Raw genomic sequence first — 24,210 nt, forward strand, 5'->3', positions numbered from 1 at the left:
CCGTAATAAAACAGTGACAAGATTTAAGGCTACTTATGTTAAACTGGGGGCTTCCCTGGTGGCTCAGATGGTAAAGAATCCTCCAGCAATTCAGAAGACCTAGGTTCAATCTCTGGATTGGAAAGATTCCTTGGAGAACGGAATGGTTACCCACTCCAGTTTTCTTGCCTGGAGAATTCCATGGGCAGAGAAGCCCAGTGGGCTATAGTCCATGGGGTTGCAAAGAGTTGGACATGACTGAGCAACTAACAACCACACATTTTAAACTGATAAGGAGTTGCATCCATATCCTCCATCTCTCAAGCTCTTTGACTGCTTCAGCTCACTACCCCAACTCCAGGATACAAACTGTAGGTACTGTTGGCCTTTTACCCTTTTCTCAGGTAGAGGAGGGAGGCTGAGATCTGACATGGGGCTACAAGGGAATGTGGGGGCCAGACAGCTGGGGATGAAGAGGTCTTAAAGGTCTGGAGTGGACTGCAGCTGATATGGGGGTAAGCCAGCAGGGCAGCCTAAGTAAGCTCCCTGGGCTAGAGCAAGCTCTAAGTGATGATCCAGGCTCCCAGGGATGCAAGAACTAGCACAGGGTCCTAACAAGAAGGCAGAGCAAAAAGAATGATGGCCACTGCCATGGACTGGCTATCCATGATGTTTCAGGCCCCATTTGTCCCCTTCATCCTTACAGCAACCCTGTGAAGTTAAGTTTTATCACTTCCAGAGTGCAGGGTAGGAGGCCTCCCAGTGCTGTTTGATCCATCTTCAAAATGAATAATCCCACAGCCACCGGCCCTGGAACCTCGGGACAAAAGAGAGCAGCAGTCTGACCCCAAACCCATGGCTCTTCTAAGGCAGTTGCTCTTGACACTTTCAATCCGGGGTTCCTGTTGGAAACACATTTGCTCCTCTGCTCACGTGTCTTGATAAAGATGGCACACCTCTCCCATATGACTGTGATCTCTTCAAGGTGCCCCAGGATCTCTCCAAGAGAATTTCACACATGCCTCGAAGCCTTAAATGAAATCCTCCACATTTTAAATCAATCCCTCCACGTTTACCTCTAGCAGCCATTTTCTTAGGATGAGATCACATACATGCAAATAGAAATTCTTATTATTAAAACAAAATGAGGACACTGATGCTGAGAAGGTAAGTAACTTGCCTGAACCCACAGAAACACCATGTGCAAAGCTGGTCCCAGAACCCAGGTGTGCTAGACCTGGAAGTGAAGATCTGAAGAGAACAGTCACAGAGAGTTTCACCCAGACATGGAGATGAAGTTCAAGGGTAGGACAGAAACAAGAAAGAAAGGGTTCAAAAGGACCACAGGACTCACGGGGCTGCTGGACAGGAAGGCAGGGTGTCATGGCAGTGGCTCACAGCAGGAACCAATCAGAAATCAAGTCCTGAAACTTGACAGAGACTCAGATCAGGTGAGTCTCCCAGCAGAAAACAAGTTATGACTCAGGGAGTAAGGCAGGAGCCCAAGGTCGGGATGGACCATACCACAGGTCAGCAGCAATGAGCGCCTTTGGGATTTTTGTTTTTGTTTTTCTAACTTTTTGTTTTACATTGGAGTATCATTGATTAACAATATTGTGTTAGTTTGAGGTATACGACAAAGTGATTCAGTTATATGTATACATGTATCTATTCTTTTTCAAATTTCCTTCCCCAATTAGGTTGTTACAGAATATTAAGCAGAGCTCCCTGTGCTATACAGTAGGGTCCTTGTTAGTTATCTCTTTTATATATAGCAGTGTATACATGTCAATCTCAAACTTCCTAACTACTCCCTCATTCCCCCCATCCCCGCAACCCTAAATTCTTTCACAATGAGGGTCTCAAGTCTTAAAGCAGTTTGCTGGGATAAGGGGGTGAATGACAGCAGCTGGGGCGGGGCACACCAATATCTCACACCACCCCCCCAATCACATCTCTGGGAGGTGGGTTTCAGAGAGCTTCAGGAGGGGACATGTACTGCTTCATCAGTAGAGAACGTGGGGGCTAATGCCAAATCCAGAAGAGCTGGGTGCGTCACTATATTTCAAAAGAAAAACATTAACAGACTTGCATGCAAATTCTCCTGTGGGCAGGAAGCTTTTCCATATTTTTTAATATCTTTATTAATATTCAAACTGAGAGGGAACTATGCCTTGGTTCAGAATCCTCTTCTCGGAATCTAGTTTTGGTATTGAACCCAAGGAAGGAACTACCCTCAGAAGATTCCTCATTCATGTGGCCAAGTCTTACCCCACCTGGTGTAAAACAACCCCTTCTCCCACCACTGTTTCTTCTTGTACTTTATTTCTTACAGATGTACCTTCTTATTTATCCTGACTCTTCCCTTACTAAAAACCTCATCATATCTGGTTTAAACTACTTACTGTAATGCTCTCACCCAGATTCCCTTCCTGAAATGATGCTCCTCTGGAGGCTATTATAAACAATTCCATTAAGCTTCCATCCACGTGTTGGTCAGCTCTAAAGTCATCATCAAACCCTCAGTTCCCTACAAAGGAAATTTTCCACTTCAGGGAACAACATCATTCCCTGTCTATAGTAGGTTAAGCTTGCTCACTTCTTCTCTGTGCTGATTCTTTCTTGATTTGTGTCTGTACCTCCACTCTAAATGGTTGTCACTATGTGATTCAGGAAATCGCATTATAACATATTTAAATTCCATCTCAGATTCCACACCAGCAGCCATTTGCTCCAGCAAGTTTTCCCGTGAGGCCGACGACTATACTTCCAGGCTCATCTCTGCACCCTAATTGTGCATCCACTCCAAACCTTCGTTATTCTAACATCTGACTTCTTGTATATTAAAAACCAAAAACGTTTGACAGATAAAGAAGAAAATATTTAGAATTGGTTACCCTCTCTCTAGGGAGGGACTAGGAAAAGGGAAGGCAGTGTTCCCCCTCATTTTATACATCTCTGTGCTATGTGAAATTTCTTAATAAATACTTATTATGAAAGAACCAGTTGAGTGAATATATATATATATGTGTGTGTGTGTGCAGAACTGATTCACTTTGCTGCACACTTGAAACAGAACATCGTAAATCTAGTATACTTCAATTAAAAAAAAAATTTTTTTTTAAAGAATCAGTTAACTAGTTAACTGTACTAGAAAAATATATGTACAGGGACAGTCATTGTCCTGTCATTATGTCTGAAAAAAAAAAAGGTAGATAATAACAGGTAAATACCTGAGTCAGTCAATAAATAGGCTGTCAGTGCAATAAGTCAGATCACATCTATAAAAGACAATACTATACTGTGCTTAGTTGCACTTGTGTCTGACGATTTTTGACCCCACTGACTGTAGCCCACCAGGCTCCTCTGTTCATGGGGATTCTCCAGGCAAGAATACTGGAGTGGGCCATGCCCTCTTCCAGGGGATCTTCCCAACCCAGGGATTGAACCCAGGTCTCCCACATTGCAGGCAGATTCTTTACCATCAAAAGACAATACTGGGCAGCTCCTAAAAATACTATATTGTCATTGAAAACAACTATAATGTATTAAAAACAGGTTATGAAATAACACATATCTTATTTTTTAAATCTCCATTTTTAATTAGATGAAAAGCATCATGAAGGCAAGATTTACATTCTCTACCTCCCTTCACCCCAGTGTGCTTTAAGACACATCGATAAAATATGAATGCTGAACATTGTCAACTTTTACCAGAATGATCTTCATTCATGTATTTTAATCAGTCAACTGTTGCTAAATATGCGTGTGGACTCATCTTTCACAATTACCTTCACAGTTGATTTACAGATTACACAACACAAAGTCTCTCAGCTTTACAGTTTTATTTATCTCAAATGTTTTCTTCTAGATGGGCAACTTCTTTGTATAAAGCCCAATCTTTTCTCAGTCCATGGTTGGAATGAGCCCTCACTTGGATACTAGACAGGAAAAGAGTTCCTTAAAGGAGCAAAGGCTACAAAGATGAACTCCAAGGTCCTTTCGACTTCTCAAACTTAAAACTCTCCATACTCAATTAGTAGGAAAGACCATTAAGGGGATCATCTTGATGAGTCACCAAATCCAAGAGTTCTGAATGATCTCAAAGAAAGTTTACATTTCAGAATTTAATATCTGTATTTTGTATTTCTCTATCCCACTCAATAAAGTGAAAAAATATGCCTAAAAGTAAGCTGATTCAAAATAGGAAATATACTCATTTTTGTATTGAAGAGGTAGTTTTTGTGTTACTGTTGTTCTAAAAGTAACACTAGGGTAGAACATGACCGAGCAGTTCTACAAAACAGAGGAAAATAAAGAAAGCTCTGAAACTGAACTTTTCTTGCATATGCCAAATCCAACATAAAAATGAAAACAACACAGAGGATATTTGTTGTACAAGAAATTCTCTTTTCCATCTCCTAACTGTTAGTTATTCTATCACAAAAATAGAGTGATGGAACACAAACAATAGGAAAGGAAAAAAGTATATTAGCAGTATATACTATTATAATGTACTGTGCCTTTATTCCAAAGGATGCTTAAGTTAATCTATATTTTTGTAAAGGATTAACTTAAAACAGGAAATGAAAAATGAAGACTGCAGGAAAATTAAGTTTTATTATAAAGTTATTCTTCAAATTATTTACCAAATTTCAACACAAAATACCCATTACACATTTAATTTATAAAATGTCTTCCAAACTCAGTTTACCATGCTAAATCAGAAATATGTCACTTGGCCACTAAACTCAACATTCGTTTCATTCCCTCTATCGCTTAATAATTCATAGGTAAATGTCTAAGAATTGTTCATCAATAAATAATGAACAAAAACAAAATATCGGATGTTATGCTGGTGATTCAAATCAAAAGACAAGATTGAGACTGGGAAAATATGAAGAACACTTCCGACAGAGAGAACAGAGAAATATAAAATGTATCTTTAAGAACCCTATCAAAATGAGCAGTTCTCTATAATTCACTACTCAAGAGGTTTTAATAAACATAAAAAAATTTTTTACTTAGACATGGACAAAATCACATTCTCCAGTAACAGTTGCACATACCATGTTGAGTGGTCAAGTCCATTATCTCCAATACCAGATAGAAATCATGCTAACAATGTGGAGGTGAGGTTAGAGAAGGCAGAGTGCTCCTAAGCTGCTGCTCTTGGAGTTACCCTCTCCTGTCTAAGTGTGTTCCCAGTGGGGCCCGTCCCTGGAGGTGTGGGGTCAGGTGTATTTTGGCAAGGACTTGAAATGCTTCTGATGTGCATCAAAGTGCAAGATCCCTTGGGTATTCCCTGCTGTCTCTCAACAAAATCATTTTTGGGTGTTTACTGTAATTCCCGTGTTTATGATATAAAAAATAATAATTTGTATGCTGTAAAAATATTTCAGTGTTTTTAAGGAAATATCCAAAAGGTGGTGTCCATTAGACTAGAAAACAGTCTCCCCTTGGCCCTTTCCCAGAACAAAATCTAACGGAGGCTGGCCTGGCAGTGTGCCCATTTGAAAGGGGTGAGAATCAGAAACTGCTTCAAGGGCCTGTCTCCCAACTGGCCCTACCCTGCAGTGAATCTCTGTGCTCCTAAACCCAGTGGCAAGCCTTCTTTTCCTTTTTTAACAAAAATAAAATATTTGAGCAGATAGTTCATGTGTGACTGCTTTGTTAAGTAAAATAATCCTCTTTTGGTGTTTAATCTGCCTATGTTTGAACATATAATAAGTGTCACGCCTCAAAACTAAGGAAGTAAATCGAATACAGCTGGCTGGCAATGAGACAGAACCAAACAACAATTACAATGAACTCTTGCACCAGTGACCTCGTTGAATACCTGCTGTGGTGCAGCCTGCCCTGAAAACCAAACTCGGCCCTTGGGATTTCTCCTCCCTCAACACAAACTCACTGATAAAGAACAACTGATTAAACTGTTATCACTCAACATCACGATACTTAAGTCTCTATTCTTATCAAACTCCAAAGTCCGGCCATAAATATTCTGTATCCCACTTAAATGAATGACAGAAAACATGCTTTCTTCCAGAAAAAAAATTTTAAGATGTCTTTGAAACTACATAATGAAAGCTGTTTCGTTTCCTCATCACCTGAGTTTTTCACATGATCTTGGAAAGTCCAGTTTCATGCTTTGGTTTCATCTGATACTGACAAATGGTCATATCATCATGGAGACAGAATCCCCCTGGGTTGCAATGAAGAGGCACTGAAACTAGATTTGCATCCTCTCTAGAATATTCTGTCTTCTTCTCAATTCACCCACCATACACCAAGTGGTTTTAGAGAATTCCAGTTAATAGGAAGTCATATTCCTTTCATTAAATCGGTGTCAAAGCAAAGCAAAGTGTGTCGAATGCATCATCAACCTGGTCACAGTGCCGCCATAGTGGGTCTTAAGCAACAGAACTTAGAGTACTTGAATTTTCAGACTGGTGTTTCAGAAGCACCCTCAAGGTTGATAAAAGAGGCAAATGATAGCAAGAATTGGGCTCAGTAACACTGTTGAGCATACCAGCTGGGTGACCTTACACTGTGTCTCAAAATTTCCTGGATGGTTTACCATCAAATCCTAATTAACTCAGATCAGCATTCAAGGCTTATCATATTTCAAAGAACATTAGCGCTAAAGAGATACAAAATTAGGATCCCAGTATTGCAAAGGGCCTTCAAGATCCTCCACCTCGAACCCTCATTTATTGTAGATCTATAAAACTGAGGCACAGAGCTATTAAAAGATCAGACTAAATTCAGATCAGGCTAACGACAAAACCAGGTCTAGCAACAAGGTCTCTTGACTCTTGCTACAGTGCTATTCAACTGACAAAATGTCCTCAGCCATTCCTGTGTTAACCACCAACACAATAACAAAGCCCTTCTAAGGAAGGCAATGGAGGCATCCAGATAAAATGGTATATTAGCACTCTAGGTACCATGCTCAATGTTCATTAAATTTCATCCTGACCATTACATGATTTCTGTTAAACCAGGTCTCTCTTGTATAACCACAGAATAATAAAGCTAGCCAGAAAATAAGCCTGAAATAGTGTAAGAAGATGCAAGTATGACACAAGTTATACTATCAACTTTGAAAATGTTCAAAATCTACAGCGATTACTCCAAGACACATATGGGTCAGGGAGAGTTACACTTTCTAGAATCTTTACTTCTTACTGAACTCATCAAAGAAAAGTATTTGTTACATTTTGTTTCTCCACATGCAAAGCAATTTATATAATAATACATAACAGTAAGTTCTATTAAGCAAATCTGGCAAACCAAGATGTTTGTTCAATAATTCTCGAAAAGCTTAAATCAATTTGTTAAAAGTTTGACTAGTATAAACAAGAAAAAATTAAAACAGGTATTTAATCTGCCTACTTCAATTCACTTAGTAGATTAATTTTATGGATTAATCCTAACTCTTTTTATAGGCATTATAGACCTTTGGATTTAGAAGGTCATTAAATCTAACACTTGAGATTTACAGGACATAAAGGAAGTGCTCTCTACTAATAACTTTGCCTAAAACATTCAGTAGATGTTTTTGATTTAGATTTGTACAAAATCACTAGCACATAAAATTGCCTGACACACTGATGACAGGTAATCACACAGATAATCACTGTTTCCACTCAAAACCAAGATGTTTCGTTTCTTCCATTCTTCTTCAGTGAGTCCATGAATAAGCCACATCCATGATAAAGAACTTCGTGTGAAATGGTTTTGATTTCTTTTTTTCTTTACCAAAGAGTCATTTTTCATTATTAAATAGTAACAACAATATGGGTATTGAGCACTTGTTCCTTACCAGGCTTTGTTCTAACCTCCTTTACCTTTGTCAACTAATTTAACCTTTCTAACAACCTTATAAAAGGTAGATAATATTACTATTTTTACAATGAAACCCAGCATCAGCCCATCTTAAATGGACTGGCATGACTCACTAGACCCCATACTGAGGGAGAAATGCATAGGCCCCCCCAAAACAGGGAATCTGAAGGTTAACCACTAGTAAAATAATTGGTGATTTCTTATGCAAATTTAAACCCCTAGCCATGATCCTTGCCGGGTTTCCTTTCTCATATCCTCAGAATGTGGGAAGAGTTGAGAAAATGGTTTCAAGCTCCAGAAGATCATGTTTTCCATTTAATACAGTATATTCCTTACTTTTGAAGCCATGTATCCTGAGAAGATCCATTTCTAAGGCAGACACTACAACACTTTTAGATTAGTGCTGCTCAATTACAGAATCACTTCTTGACATTCTAAATTCTAGTTTTCAACCTCTCCCAATCCAATGGCGAGTACAGAGCCCCACTAAAGGTGACAAAGGATGACACCTTCTCATCCCTACTCTCAGCCAAAAGAAGAGAAAATATATAAACTAACCACAGTTTTGGAGGTGGAGGAGACCATACCTCAGCAATGCAACATGTATTCAACTATACTCCTCATTTCAGGAGGGCTCTCCATGCCTAATGCTGGGCACCTGGAATACACTGCCTCCCTCCTCAAAGACAGCAGGCGAGGGAGTTAGACAACACCTGACTCATACCACAGCAATTGAACGAAACAGAAGAATGGTATAAAGAGTCACATAGGGTAGTAGCACTTATTGTGGCTTTTGAAATAGGAAGAAGTGTTTCCCAAGTGCTTGGGCAGATGGGCAAAAGAAATAGTAAGGGTACAGCTCATACACAGGTATGATAAAGCCCTGATGCAATACTTTGAACGGAGATGACAGCTGATCAAGTAACCTCATTTCAAAGGACAGTTGGAGACAGTAAGATCGAAATAAATGTTGGCAGTGTAAAAATAAAATAATAAGATCCACAACAGATAAGGCCTCTGTCCCTGGGGGCATGCAGCATGTCACCATTTGCACTACACTCGGGAAGGAACAGAGTCACTCTTGCATGGGAAGCAGTTAATGAGAAGTGACTGCTCCAAGGGCGGTGGAGAGCATGGGGAATTTGACTATTCTTTTCGAACTAGGTCAGATTCACAGAGACAATGGGATTTCATGAGTAACTTGAATGAAAGGAAGGTCAGGTATCAGAAGGAAAGAGGAGGTTGCAGGCATCAGGGAGCCCACCTTCTGGTGTTAGGGTGGACCCTCCATTATAGGATGAAGGAAGAGCAGGTTTGCACCTGCTAAAGGGAGCAAACTGTGGGAACCCCAGGGACAAAGTCCAATCCAAATAGGATTTATTTAAGCAAGCAGCTGGTGCCACCAAGACACTTCTGCTGGCCACAATGCCTGTGTGATATGTCAACTGTGTGGTATTATATGTAGTACAGTGTCCTAAAAAAAAACACTACATATTAAATGGCAAGTGCATTCTTACAAGATCAAACACCATATTATTAGTTTGTGGTTAACAATGGAAACAGTGACAGCCTTTGTATTTTCTTGGGCTCCAAAAATCACTGCAGTTGGTGACTGCAGCCATGAAATTAAAAGACGCCTGCTCCTTGGAAGAAAAGCTATGACAAACCTGGACAACGTGTTAAAAAGCAGAGACATTACTTAACAGACAAAAGTCCATCTAGTCAAAGGTATGGTTTTTCCAGTAGTCATGTATGGATGTGAGAGTTGGACCATAAAGAAGGCTGAGCACTGAAGAATTGATGCTTTTAAACTGTGGTGCTGGAGAAGACTCTTGAGAGTCCCTTGGACTGCAAGGAGGTCAAACCAGCCAATCCTAAAGGAAATCAACCCTGAATATTCATTGGAAGGACTGATGCTGAAGCTCCAATACTTTGGCCACCGGATACAAAGAGCCTACTCATTAGAAAAGTCCCTGATGCTGGGCAGGAAAAGAAGGGAACAACAGAGGTCGAGATGGTTGGGTGGCATCATCACCAACTCAACAGACATGAGTCTGAGCAAGCTACAGGAGATGGTGAAAGACAGGGAAGCCTGTCGTGCTGCAGTTCACTGGATCACAAAGAGTCAGACACAAATGAGTGACTGAACAACAACAACAGATTAAATTCACAAACATGTTTTTTTAAACACAAATTTTGTCTTTATAAATGAAACGTGAGCGACTTACTTGATGTTTCTAAATATCACTTTCTTCACATTTATAAAAGCAATAATAGCATAGCTATTAATTGATAAACTTGTTGGAAGGATTAAAAATACAAATAATGGTGTTCAGCTTAGCACCTGGACCATAGTAAGTTTTCAGTAAATGCTGCTAGTTATTTTTCATTGTTTTTTAAAACCCATTTCCTGACCAATTTTTAAACCCAGGGTTTAAAAAAACCACTTAAAAGAATTTATGCTTTCCATGATTGGTCATGGGCTATGTGTCTTCTATATCCTACTATTAATACAAAGAGAATAAAGATTATTTTCAACAATTGATCAAATAAAATGTATTTTTAAAGTACAGCTATAGCCCTAAGCCATAAAATACACTGCTAAAAAATGATTTTCAAATTCTGCATTATTATGTGTTACTCTGGTCTGCATTAGGCCAAAATTTCAGAAGTTCCTTTGGAGGTTATGAAATTGACCAAATGTAAGAATGATTATATGCAAGACTGATTTATGTATTTACAGAACCAACTAAGGTTAAACTATTTGCTCAAGTTAAGCATATGTTTTTAACTGGGCCAAGATGTCTGTAACTAAGTGACTCTAAGGTCACTCACAATCGAACATCATTAACAATGAGCCAGGTGAGGGGCACACAGGAAGCGGCAGTACAGGGCAACAGGGAGTAGTAGAGTCTGTGGCCACGCAGACGGTTTAGCCTGTTTCAAGTCACTCAAAATGTAAAGGGGGGTGAGAGGTGAGGAGACCACCATGTACAAAAACACAAAATACACCTGGAGGCTGATTTCAACCCAGAGACTAGCATATTGCAACCCCTGATAAACCGAGTTCTCTGAGGGATTTCCCTTTTCCCAACTCAAAGTGAAAGTAGAAGTGTTAGTACCCTGTGACCCCTGTAGCCCACCAGGCTTCTCTGTCCATAGGATTTCCCAGGCAAGAATGCTGGAATGGGTAGCCATTCCCTTCTCCAGGGGATTTTCCTGACCCAGGGTTTGAACCTGGGTCTCCTGCATTGCAGCCAGATTCTTTACCATCTGTGCCACCAGGGAAGCCCCTCAAAGGTACTCCACAAATTACCTGTACTTATGAAAAGAGAAATAAAGAAACAAATGGGAGAAATAAAGACTTCATTAGGCATACAATGTAAGCCTCAAAAAGCCATATAATATAAGCCTCTTTTTCCAAAGAGTGGTGTACAAATACCTACATCCAAATCATGCAGGGAGAGTGTCCTGCATTTTTAACAAGTTTCCTGGGTGATTATTCATACACTGAAGAGAACCCTCTTCTCCTTATAATAATTCTTTTATTTTGTAAAATTTTTCTTTCCTATTCACATTGTTAGTTGAGTTCTGTCACTCCAAAGTCTCTAGCTTCATTTAAACTTTTCAACTTTCACTCTATAATAATATATTTTCTTTTCTCATATACTACACATTGAAGAACTATTAGTTTGTAACCATCTATTTCATCTCATTTACTATATGCAATTTTTATTTTTATAGGTCTTATTACCTCTTTATACCTAGAGATAATGTGAAATTTGTAAATATTAAATGTGTGATATTGAAAATCTCCATAAAATACAAATAGATCTTTAAATAAAGAGACTGCCATCACAAATCAGGATTTTATAAAAATAATTCTTTGAATAAATCTTTACACTAATACTTGCAAATATTAATCTACCTGAAACTATGCTTTTAAGGAAATCACAGTTTTGAGTGTTTATGAAAACATTACAGCACAGCAGATAGCGAGCACTGAGTGAGTGTCCTTTCAGCTCAGTCCAGTCGCTCAGTCGTGTCTGACTCCTTTCGACCCCATGAACCGCAGCACGCCAGGCCTCCCTGTCCATCACCAACCCCCAGAGTCCACCCAAACCCAAGTTCATTCAGTCGGTGATGCCATGTGACCATCTCATCCTCTGTCGTCCCCTTCTCCTCCTGCCCTCAATCTTTCCCAGCATCAGGGTCTTTTCAAACAAGTCAGCTCTTCGCATCAGGTGGCCAAAGTATTGGAGTTTCAGTTTCAACATCAGTCCTTCCAATGAACACCCAGGACTGATCTCCTTTACTCACTGTTTTATTCCCTCACTTATTTTTTATTTCTATAATTACTAAGACTCTTCTTTTTTTAGTTTTAGAATCTTTAGAATTAAAGAATCTTTAATTCATCTATAATTACTTTTTCCTTCCTACTCCCCACAATATTTACACTATTATTGTAAATATTCAAAGTAAAGTTTTTAAAAGTCAGGGAAATCTCTCCTTTCCAAATAACTGCTGACAAATCTAACTATAATGAAATCAATTTCCTACAGTGATATTCTCTGAAACTAAGAATGTCAACATTCAGACCCAAAGAAAAAGGGGCTCCACAGTTCTGGGAATCCCGTATGTTAAGCCTGGGCCCCAGGACCTGTGGGGCCCCAGGGCCTGCAGTGGGAAGGTGAATGAGACCTGCTGTCGCCACCACCCTCCTTTGCACGGCAGAGGTAAATGGATCCCTTGCCTCTCATTCAATGCCAGTTCTTCCCTTTTTACTCACATAAGGATAACCCTGAACTAAGTGTGACAACTGTCATTAGTCTTCTGGGTACTGGGGCTTCCCAGGTGGGTCAGTGGTAAAGAATCCGCCTGTCAATGCAGGACATGCAGGTTCGATCCCTGAGTTGGGAAGATCCCCTCATGAAGGAAATGGCTTGCAACTTGCCTGGAAAATCCCATGGACAAAGGAGCCTGGCAGACTACAGTCGATGGGGTTGCAAAGTCAAACACAAACATGCTCAGTAAGCCACTGAGCATGCACGCACACTTCTGGGTATCAGAGAAGACAATGGGTGCACCTTTGGGTTTTTTTTTTATTAGAGGTAAAGAAGCTATATAATTCTACTTAAAATGCTCTATTGAATCATTCTGCCCTTTCTTTTCAAATCTTTCTATTCGTTCATTTTCTCTACTCTCTTCATTTTCTTCTCTTCTGCTACTGCTGCTGCTGCTGCTAAGTCGCTTCAGTCATGTCCGACTCTGTGCGACCCCATAAACGGCAGCCCACCAGGCTCCCCCATCCCTGGGATTCTCCAGGCAAGAATACTGGAGTGGGTTGCCATTTCCTTCTCCAATGCATGAAAGTGAAAAGTGAAAGTGAAGTCACTCAGTTGTGTCCAACTCTTCACAACCCCATGGACTGTAGCCTACCAGGCTCCTCCGTCCATGAGATTTTCCAGGCAAGAATACTGGAGTGGGTTGCCACTGCCTTCTCCCCTAGCCTCCTCAAAATCAAAGATTGGGGAAATAATGGAAATTGGTTGGTTACGATAGGAATCTCTTTTTCAAGTCCTATCTTTATTTTAATATATTTGGCTTACTCTATGAATTTTAATAGATTTGAAAAAAATTTCCAAATGGTATAAAATGTACCCTGAGTTTTATTTTTATTTAGATACAGTGAGGCCAACAGATCAGGAAGACAACTGCCATTGAAAACATAGTTTGTTACTCACAATTCCCAAGAATGGACATCTCACATCACATGGGGCCTAAAGGGGAAGCACCAGGGTCAGGCAGGAGACAGAAGGAGTGAGGGGGAAGTACAGGCCAGAGTCCTTACTGTGGTTTTCACAGGAAGAAACAGGCCAGCAGATGGGATTGGGCTAGTCTGAATCATCTCCAGGGCTCTGGTGTGTAGGAACTGCCCTAGTTGTTTAATACCAAGTCCTGGGGTGATATTAGGGCAACAGGGTGATGGCTTACCTATAAGAGCTCTAAATGAGATAGTGGGTAGTTGTGGGCTCTGGACTGGTTGGTTTGCATATGAAAATTATGCTCACGGGAAAGTCAGTTGCTATCTCTAGGAATTAGCCAGCCCTGAGAGGAGCAGTCTCTCCAGAATCAGCAAAGCCCTAGATGCAAGGCGGTCAAGAATATATGGCTAACACAAAATATCATTTGTAAAAGATGTGATAACCGATTTAAATTAACACCACAGAGAACCCAAAGTATCTTTTTAGCATATTACATCAACTTTCCCTGCACTAACACTGCTGCTACTGCTGCTGCTAAGTCACTTCAGTTGTGTCCGACTCTGTGCGACCCCATAGACGGCAGCCCACCAGGCTCCGCCATCCCTGGGATTCTCCAGGCAAGAATACTGGAGTGGGTTGCCATTTCCTTCTCCAGTGCATGAAAGGGAAAGGTGAAAGTGAAGTTGCTCAGTTGTGTCCGACTCTTAGCGACCCCATGGACTGTAGCCTACCAGGCTCCTCCGTCCATGGGATTTTCCAGGCAAGAGTACTGGAGTGGGTGCCATTGCTTTCTCCGTACTAACACTAAAACAAGTTTAAAAGTTCATTTTCTGGGCTTCCCTGGTGGCTCAGTGGTAAGAATACACCTGCCAATGCAGGAGACACGAGTTCAATCCCTGGTCCAGGAAGATCCCACATGCCGAGGAGCAACTAATCCCATGAATCACAACTACTGAGCCCTGTGCTCTAGAGTCCAGCCACCCCAGCTACTGAAACCTGTGGGCCCTAGAGCCTGTGCTCTGCAACAAGAGAAGCCATCGAAATGAGGAGCCCTCACAGGGCAACTAGAGAGTAGTCCCCGCTCACCACAACTAGAGAAAAGTTCATGCAGCAGCGAAGAACCAACAGCGAAAAATAAATAAACACATTTATTTTGGATTTTTTAAAAGAGTGATGGCTTAAAAAAAAAAAAAAGTTCATTTTCTTTCCTTCATTTTTTAATGCCAATTTTTTTTTTTAATGTAGGACTAATGAGTACAGAAAGCCTGGAAATTATTTTGTACAGCAACCATTTCATAAAAGATACATGATATCATTCTCTGTCTGAGTTATCTTTAATATATTTCATTTTTTGAAACGCACAGTTAGGGATCCAACAAACAAAACCGTCGAAAATTCTCTTCCCTAAGCACACCTAACAGAAGTAAATAAAATATTCTTTCCTTTAAAAGTAATAGTTAACAATATTTTTACATACAAAATTAAAGTTACAAAGATGAATGCTTTCAGAACCTAACCAATTACAACACAGTGTGAATGTATATTCATTACTAAAAACAAACAATGGGAAACAACCAGAAAATCAAATAAAATATACAAAATAATTATTTTAAGATACTGAGTAATAGGCAATACAGGAATACTAATAAGATAAATCCTATGATTGCCCTCAGATAACTGCCTGAATGCAATTTCTACACAACAACATGTCAAGGACAGAGGTGAGAGTTCAGGTAGGCTGAGAATGCTAAAATCTGCATGATAGCATGTTGCAAAGAGAGAGATAAGTAGAGAGAAAGCTCTGGAGATGTGAAGAGGCACATTCTTGAATCTCTGACTCAAAAATGATCTAAGAATGAGTGGGGTAACATTCCATGAGGCTTGGAAAAGAAGCACTAGAAAGCATAATCCAAACAATTTCGAAAGTTCACACATGTTCACATTCCCACCAGTCAGAGAGAATAATACACGGGTCATTGAATCATCAGAAGTTAAGTTTATGTAACCACAGAATAAAGACTGCTCTAAGCTCACCCAAAAAGTGAAAGAAAGTGAAAGTGTTAGTCGCTCAGTTGTGTCCAACTCTTTGCGACCCTATGGACTGTAGCCCACCAGGCTCTTCTTTCCATGGAAATCTCCAGGCAAGAATACTAGAGTGGTTTGCCATGCCCTCCTCCAGAGGATCTTCCTGAACCAGGGATCAAACCCAGTTTTCTGCATTGTAGGCAGATCCTTTATCATCTGAGCCACCAGGGAAGTAAAAAACTCCCCTAACAAAGCCTAAAAGCAAGTCTAAAAACTATCAAAATAATTCCAAGTGATTTAGCTACATGACAGAATGAAGTTCATCACTATTTAAAGGACTCCCCCAAATCCAGCAACCAACAGTGTAAGATTCACAATGTCTGGCATCCAATCCAAAACTATTAGGTAAATAAAGAAACAGAAAAAGATGATGTAGAAGTAGGAGAATAAAATAAAATATATATCAATAAAATTATATCCAGATATATCAATAAAATTATATCCAGAAAAGATAAGCACATTGGAATTAGCAGACAAGAATATATTTTCAAAAAGCTATACTAATTCTGTTCCACAAGCTTAAGAAGCAGAAGAAAACATAACCATAATGAAGGAAAGGAATACAGAAGAAAATCCAAAGGGAACTTCCAGTGATTAAAAGCACAATATCTAAGATAAAAAATACAAAAGAAGAAAGTAATAGCAGATAATAAACCAAAAAGAAAATATAAGTAAACCTGAAGAAAAAGCAAGAGAAATCATAAAAAATAAAGCACAGAGAGACAAAAACTGGAAAGAAATTAACAGACTCAGTGATGTGTGGAACAATATCAAGTTACTGATACTGTTCTAATTCTAACATACTTAGAATTTGAGTCCTAGAAGGGGAGAAGAGTGAAGTAGGGACATTAAAACAAATTTTTTTTAAGAAATAGGAAAAAAGACACATTACATATAGAGACTCAATTATTCATTGCTTTCAAGAAACACTTCAAATATAAAGATAAAAATGGTTTAAAATTAAAAGGAGGGAAAAAATATACCATGCTAACACGAGTCAAAAGAAAATGATAGTAGGTACAGTAAAAATAGACAAAGCAGACTTTAAAGAAAATGGAAAAGACATATCAACCCTAAATGTTTATGTACCAAATAACAACGCTTGAAAATATAAGAAGCATATGATAGAACTGCAGAGAGAAATACACAACTCTACAGTTATATTTAGTGATTTCAATATATTTTCTCAAAAATTAATACAACAAACTGAAAAGCATGAAATATAAAGAGGACTTGAACAATACTATTACCCAATTTATCTAATAGACAGTTATAGAACACTTTGCCCAGCAACAATGGAAAAAAAATTATTTTCAAACACATACAACCATTTATTAAGACAGACCATATTCTGAGCTATAAAACTAGTCTCAAATTTTATAAGATTCATAAAAAATACAAAAAAAAAAAGATTCACAGAAAATATGTTCTTTAAGTATAATGGAATTAAAAAATCAACAAACTTATTGTAATCATTTCATGAGTATGTAAGTCAAATTATTATGCCATACATTTTAAACTTATATGGTGCTGTATATCAATTATATCTCAATAAAACTGGAAGAAATAAAAATTTAACAATAAAAACTTTAAAAATAAATAACAAAGATATCTACAGAAAAACTAAGAAGCCCATTTTTAAACAACACATTAAAAATCAAAAGAGAAATAAGAAAGCATAAAAAAAAATGAAAAGGAAAACACAAAATGTCAAAAGTGAAATGCCACTAAAGTCGTACTTAAAAACTAATAGCACCAAATACGTATATTTAGAAAGACAAAAAATCCACCTTTAAATGATGAATTAAAAAAAAAGAGCAAATTAAACCCAAAAATACATAGAAGAAAGGAAAACTAAAGATCAGAAGAGAAATCCACTAAGTAGTTTACCACTTAACAAACTAAAAAAGCATTTGAAAAAAAATCCCACAACCATTCCGTATAAAAATTCTCAGCAAACTAGGAATAGCAGGGAATGTCCTGTACCTGATAAACAGAATCTATGAAAAACCTACAGCTCACACCACTCTCACTGGGAAGACTGAATGCTTTCACCATAAGATCAAGAGCAAGACAAAGATGTCCTCTCTTACCACTTCCACTCACAATGTTCTGAAAGTTCTAGTCAATGCAGTAAGCAAATGAATACTAAATTTTAAAAACTACCATTTGCAATACAATCAAAACTATGATAAACTATGACAACAGATGTGCAAGAATGTACAGCACATTGCTAAAAGAAATTTTTAAAACCCTCATAAATAGGAAATATACTGTTTTTCTTAAGAATTATGAAGGTGTCAGTTCTCCCTATACTGACCTACAGAGTTAATTCAATCCTTTGTCAAAATCCCAGAGGTCTCTACCATAGAAACTGACAAGTTGATGGCAAAATTCATATGAAAATACAAGGACTAAGAAGACCCAAAACAAAACTGAAAAGAACAAAGTTGGAGGGCTAATATTTGATTTGAAGACATTAAAAAGCTACACTAATCAGGACTGTGGTATCGGCATCAAGGAAAACAAATATTAGATCAAAGGAACATACAGGCCACACACACACACACACAGAGATTATTGACAAAGGTGCAAAGGCAATTCGGGAGAGAAAAGATAATCTTCAACAAATGGTGCTGGAACCATTGGATAGCCATAAGCATAAAAAATAAAATTTGATCCATACCTCACACCATCTATAAAAATTAACTTAACAGATGTTCTCCTATGTTTCCTTGTAGAAGTGTTATAGTTATAGGTTTTACATTAGATCTAGAAGGAAACATAGGAGAAAATTTGTGACCTTGGGTTAAGCAAAGATTTCTTAGCTATGACACCAACTGCACAGTTGATAAAAGAAAATATTTGATAGAATGGATTTCATCAAAATAAAAAACTGCTTTTCAAAAGGACCATTAGAATAAAAAGACAAGCCACAGACAAAAAGAAAATATTTACAAAGCATATATTTGAACTTGAACCCAAGAAATATTAAGAACTCTCAAAACTCATTAAGAAAACCACTAATCCAAACCAAAAAGATGGGCAAAAGATGTGCATACTTCACCAAAGAATTTATACAGATGGCAAATCACATGAAAAACTACTTGGCAACATTAGTCATTAGGAAAATGTAAGGTAAAACTACACTGAGATACTACTTTACACCCACTGATGTGAAAAAGATTTAAAGAACTGGCTATGCCCAATGCTGGCAAGAATGTAGAGCAATGGAAGCTCATGCACTGCTACTGGGAATGTAAAATGTCATAACCACTTTGAAAAACAACTTGGTCAGTTTTTAAAAAGTTAAACAAAACCATACCATGTGTTCCAGCCATGTATGCCTATGGCTGATTCATTTTGATGCCTAACAAAAAACAACAAAATTCTGTAAAGCAATTATCCTTCAATTAAAAAATAAACAAACTAAAAAAAAAAAAAAACCAGAGGGGAAGAAAGCCTATGTCCATACAAGGACCTATATGCTCACAGCAGTTTACCTGTGGTAGCCAAAACCTAGAAACAATCAAAATATTCAACAATAGGTGAATGGATAAAGAAAATGTGGTAAATCCATACAATAGACTATGTTGCAGGTCAAAAAGGAGCAAATGATAGATACATGCAACACTATAAATAAATCTCAAAGTAATTTCACTGAATGGGGGAAAAAAAGACAAAGTGAACATACTACATAATCGTGTATTTATTAAACTCTAAGCAGAGACACTACTTTGCCAACAAAGGTCCGTCTAGTCAAGGCTATGGTTTTTCCAGTGGTCATGTATGGATGTGAGAGTTGGACTATAAAGAAAGCTGAGCGCAGAAGAATTGATGCTTTTGAACTGTGGTGTTGGAGAAGACTCTTGAGAGTCCCTTGGACTGCAAGGAGATCCAAACAATCCATCCTAAAGGAGATCAGTCCTGGGTGTTCATTGGAAGGACTGATGTTGAAGCTGAAATTCCAATACTTTGGCCACCTGATGCGAAGAGCTGACTCATTGGAAAAGACCTGGATGCTGGGAAAGAGTGAAGGCAGGAGGAGAAAGGGACGACAGAGGATGAGATGGTTAGATGGCATCACTGACTCAATGGACCTGAGATTGGGTAAACTCCGGGAGTTGGTGATGGACAAGGAGGCCTGGCGTACTGCGGTTCATGGGGTCTCAGAGTTGGACACGACTGAGCGACTGAACTGAACTGAACTGAATAAATGCAAATTAGTCTGTAGTAACAGGAATCAGATTAGTTGTTGCCCCAGGGGGACAGGGGTTGGGAGAGTTGGAAACAGACAACTTTTGGGTTTGATGAATATGTTCTTTACCTTGATGGCAGTGATGTATATAAATGACAAAATTTATCAAAATTGTCAGTAGGTGCCCAATATGCTAATGGAGATCAGTGGAGAAATAACTCCAGAAAGAATGATGGGATGGAGCCAAAGCAAAAACGATACCCAACTGTGGATGTGACTGGTGATAGACGCAAAGTCCGATGCTGTAAAGAGCAATATTGCATAGGAACCTGGAATGTTAGGTCCATGAATCAAGGCAAACTGGAAGTGGTCAAACAGGAGATGGCAAGAGTGAACGTTGACATTCTAGGAATCAGCGAACTAAGATGGACTGGAATGGGTGAATTTAACTCGGATGACCATTATATCTACTACTGTGGGCAAGAATCCCTTAGAAGAAATGGAGTAGCCATCGTGGTCAACAAAAGAGTCCAAAATGCAGTACTTGGATGCAATCTCAAAAACGACAGATTGATCTCTGTTCATATCCAAGGCAAACCATTCAATATCACGGTAATCCAAGTCTATGCCCCCACCAGTAACGCCGAAGAAGCTGAAGTTGAACGATTCTATGAAGACCTACAAGACCTTCTAGAACTAACACCCAAAAAAGATGTCCTTTTCATTATAGGGGACTGGAATGCAAAAGTAGGAAGTCAAGAAACACCTGGCATAACAGGCAAGTTTGGCCTTGGAGTACAGAATGAAGCAGGGCAAAGGCTAATAGAGTTTTGCCACGAGAACGCACTGGTAATAGCAAACACCCTATTCCAACAACACAAGAGAAGACTCTACACGTGGACATCACCAGATGGTCAACACCAAAATCAGATTGATTATATTCTTTGCAGCCAAAGATGGAGAAGCTCTATACAGTCAGCAAAAACAAGACCAGGAGCAGACTGTGGCTCAGATCATGAACTGCTTATTGCCAAATTCAGACTTAAATTGAAGAAAGTAGGGAAAACCACTAGACCATTCAGGTATGACCTAGATCAAATCCCTTATGAGTATACAGTGGAAGTGACAAATAGATTTAAGGGACTAGACCTGATAGACAGAGTGCTTGATGAACTATGGACAGAGGTTCGTGATATTGTACAGGAGACAGGGATCAAGAAAATCCCCATGGAAAAGAAATGCAAAAAAGCAAAATGGCTGTCTGAGGAGGCCTTACAGATAGCTGGGAAGAGAAGAGAAGTGAAAAGCAAAGGAGAAAAGGAAAGATATTCTCATCTGAATGCAGAGTTCCAAAGAATAGCAAGGAGAGATAAGAAAGCCTTCCTCAGCGATCAGTGCAAACAAATAGAGGAAAACAACAGATTGGGAAAGACTAGAGACCTCTTCAAGAAAATTAGAGATACCAAAGCAACATTTCATGCAAAGATAGGCTCGATAAAGGACAGAAATGGTATGGACCTAACAGAAGCAGAAGATATTAAGAGGTGGCAAGAATACACAGAAGAACTATACAAAAAAGATCTTCACGACCCAGATAATCACGATGGTGTGATCACTCACCTAGAGCCAGACATCCTGGAATGGGAAGTCAAGTGGGCCTTAGAAAGCATCACTACGAATAAAGCTAGTGGAGGTGATGGAATTCCAGTTGAGCTATTTCAAATCCTCAAAGGTGATGCTGTGAAAGTGCTGCACTCGATATGCCAGCAAATTTGGAAAACTCAGCAGTGGCCACAGGACTGGAAAAGGTCAGTTTTCATTCCAATCCCAAAGAAAGGCAATGCCAAAGAATGATCAAACTACCACACAATTGCACTCATCTCACACACTAGTAAAGTAATGCTCAAAATTCTCCAAGCCAGGCTTCAGCAATACGTGAACCGTGAACTTCCAGATGTTCAAGCTGGTTTTAGAAAAGGCAGAGGAACCAGAGATCAAATTGCCAATATCCGCTGGATCATCGAAAAAGCAAGAGAGTTCCAGAAAAACATCTATTTCTGCTTTATTGACTATGCCAAAGCCTTTGACTGTGTGGATCACAATAAACTGTGGAAAATTCTGAAAGAGATGGGAATACCAGGCCATCTGACCTGTCTCTTGAGAAACCTGCATGCAGGTCAGGAAGAAACAGTTAGAACTGGACATGGAACAACAGACTGGTTCCAAATAGGAAAAGGAGTACGTCAAGGCTGTATCTTGTCACCCTGCTTATTTAACTTATATGCAGAGTACATCATGAGAAACGCTGGGCTGGAAGAAACACAAGCTGGAATCAAGATTGCCGGGAGAAATATCAATAACCTCAGATATGCGGATGACACCACCCTTATGGCAGAAAGTGAAGAAGAACTAAAGAGCCTCTTGATGAAGGTGAAGGAGGAGAGTGAAAAAGTTGGCTTAAAGCTCAACGTTCAGAAAACTAAGATCATGGCATCTGGTCCCATCACGCCATGGGAAATAGATGGGGAAACAGTGGAAACAGTGTCAGACTTTACTTTTTTGGGCTCCAGAATCACTGCTGATGGTGACTGCAGCCATGAAATTAAAAGACGTTTACTCCTTGGAAGGAAGGTTATGGCCAACCTAGATAGCATGTTTAAAAGCAGAGACATTACTTTGCCAACAAAAGTCCGTCTAGTCAAGGCTATGGTTTTTCCAGTGGTCATGTATGGATGTGAGAGTTGGATGGTGAAGAAAGCTGAGCGCCGCAGAATTGATGCTTTTGAACTGTGGTGCTGGAGAAGACTCTTGAGAGTCCCTTGGACTGCAAGGAGATCCAATCAATCCATCCTAAAAGAGATCAATCCTGGGTGTTCATTGGAAGGTCTGATGTTGAAGCTGAAGCTCCAATACTTTGGGCACCTCATGCGAAGGGTTGACTCATTGGAAAAGACCCTAATGCTGGGTAGGATTGGGGGCGGGAGGAGAAGGGGACGACAGAGGATGAGATGGTTGGATGGCATCACCGACTCAATGGACATGTGTTTGGGTAGACTCCGGGAGTTCGTGATGGACAGGGAGGCCTGGCGTGCTGCAATTCATGGGGTCGCAGAGAGTCGGACACGACTGAGCGACTGAACTGAACTGAACTGAACATGTTAAATATTTTCAGTTTACTGTTTATCAATTTTATCTCAAAAAAGTTGTTACAAAATATTATTATAACAGACTATAAGAGCTTATCTGAATTATATTGTAGAGATCACATTACATATAAACAGAATATTTTGCTATGTATGTTTTTCTTTGTAATAGCATTTTACTGCCTTGCAAAGCACAGTTTTACCCTTTTTTTTTAAAGTAATTATGATTCTCTGAAGGAATAAAATTTATTTTCCTTAGGTGTGCTACACTACACAATATATTAAAGCAGAGGCAAAACTTCACTCAAGAGAAAGTAAACAGGACATTAATAAACAAGAAAACAAAGTTTACTCATCATAAAGTCAGGAAATCGCAAGCTAAGAGACTCACGTAGGGGAAGAAACAATTGAGTTTGGGGAAAATAATGATAGTCAGTGTGTAACTGCAAACTCACCTCTTGAAATGTCAGTTTTCCAATAATAATCCTTAGCATGAATGAAGGCCCATGAATCCCATCATTCTCCAATACTCTGTGTTCCTTCCCAGTGTCCAGACGTGCTTTCTCAGCAGGCGTCAAAGGTTTTGCCCTCCTCGCATGATGCCCGACTTGCCCTCTGCCATGGTCAACACTAATTCCTATCCTGGGTCCTTCTTTGGCCTGGGTTTGGTCGGTCATCCACCAGCTGCCACTTCCTTCCCTCTTTCGCGGCCTCTTTCAGATTCATTGTGCATCATTCTCCCTATGGGCTTTTTTTTTCCTTCAGTTTTTTTTTTCACTTGCTTTTCAAAACTTTTACCTTCAAGGAAAATCTAAAATAAAGGTGGGGAACCTTTTTTAACCCTAAATGCCTCTTGGGATGAGGACATAACACAGGAAATGCAGAGTAGGAAGGTAACCTTGTCCCGAATACACTGACACCCCTAATGACCAAACAACAGCTTCTCATGTGGAAGGGGAGGATTCTATTCTCTAGGTCAAAGCCAACCATGCATTACACCACCAAGGGTCCATGTCCCTAGGCTGTAATTTTTTGTATTTGAAAATCACTCACACAACTATTAGGCTTCAGCAACCGGCTGTGGCTAGAATCAACCTCTCTTCATCTCATTGGCAGATGTTCACTCCACACTTCACCCTGCTCAGAGTGCCTCCCTGTTACCGCCACCATAAAAAGCTGAGAAGTATTG

General features: G+C 39.2%; 1 protein-coding gene across 12 annotated transcripts in view; it reads right to left on the reverse strand.

Moving 5' to 3' along the window:
- GNAQ (G protein subunit alpha q) overlaps positions 1 to 24,210 on the reverse strand; it is a 469,675-nt gene that overhangs the window by 232,139 nt on the left and 213,326 nt on the right. Inside the window, exon 1 of one of the 12 annotated variants that reach the window (XM_081506111.1) lies at positions 14,366 to 14,390. The exons of the other annotated variants lie outside the window; for them this stretch is intronic. The gene's annotated coding sequence lies outside the window, so the exon portion shown is untranslated. Of the gene's footprint in view, positions 1 to 14,365; positions 14,391 to 24,210 lie in introns of those variants that run through there. 12 annotated transcript variants of the gene reach the window in all.

This window comes from Giraffa tippelskirchi, chromosome 1 (assembly GCF_054371585.1).
Source record: "Giraffa tippelskirchi isolate mGirTip1 chromosome 1, T2T-mGirTip1v1.2.pri, whole genome shotgun sequence".
Lineage (NCBI taxonomy): Eukaryota > Metazoa > Chordata > Mammalia > Artiodactyla > Giraffidae > Giraffa > Giraffa tippelskirchi.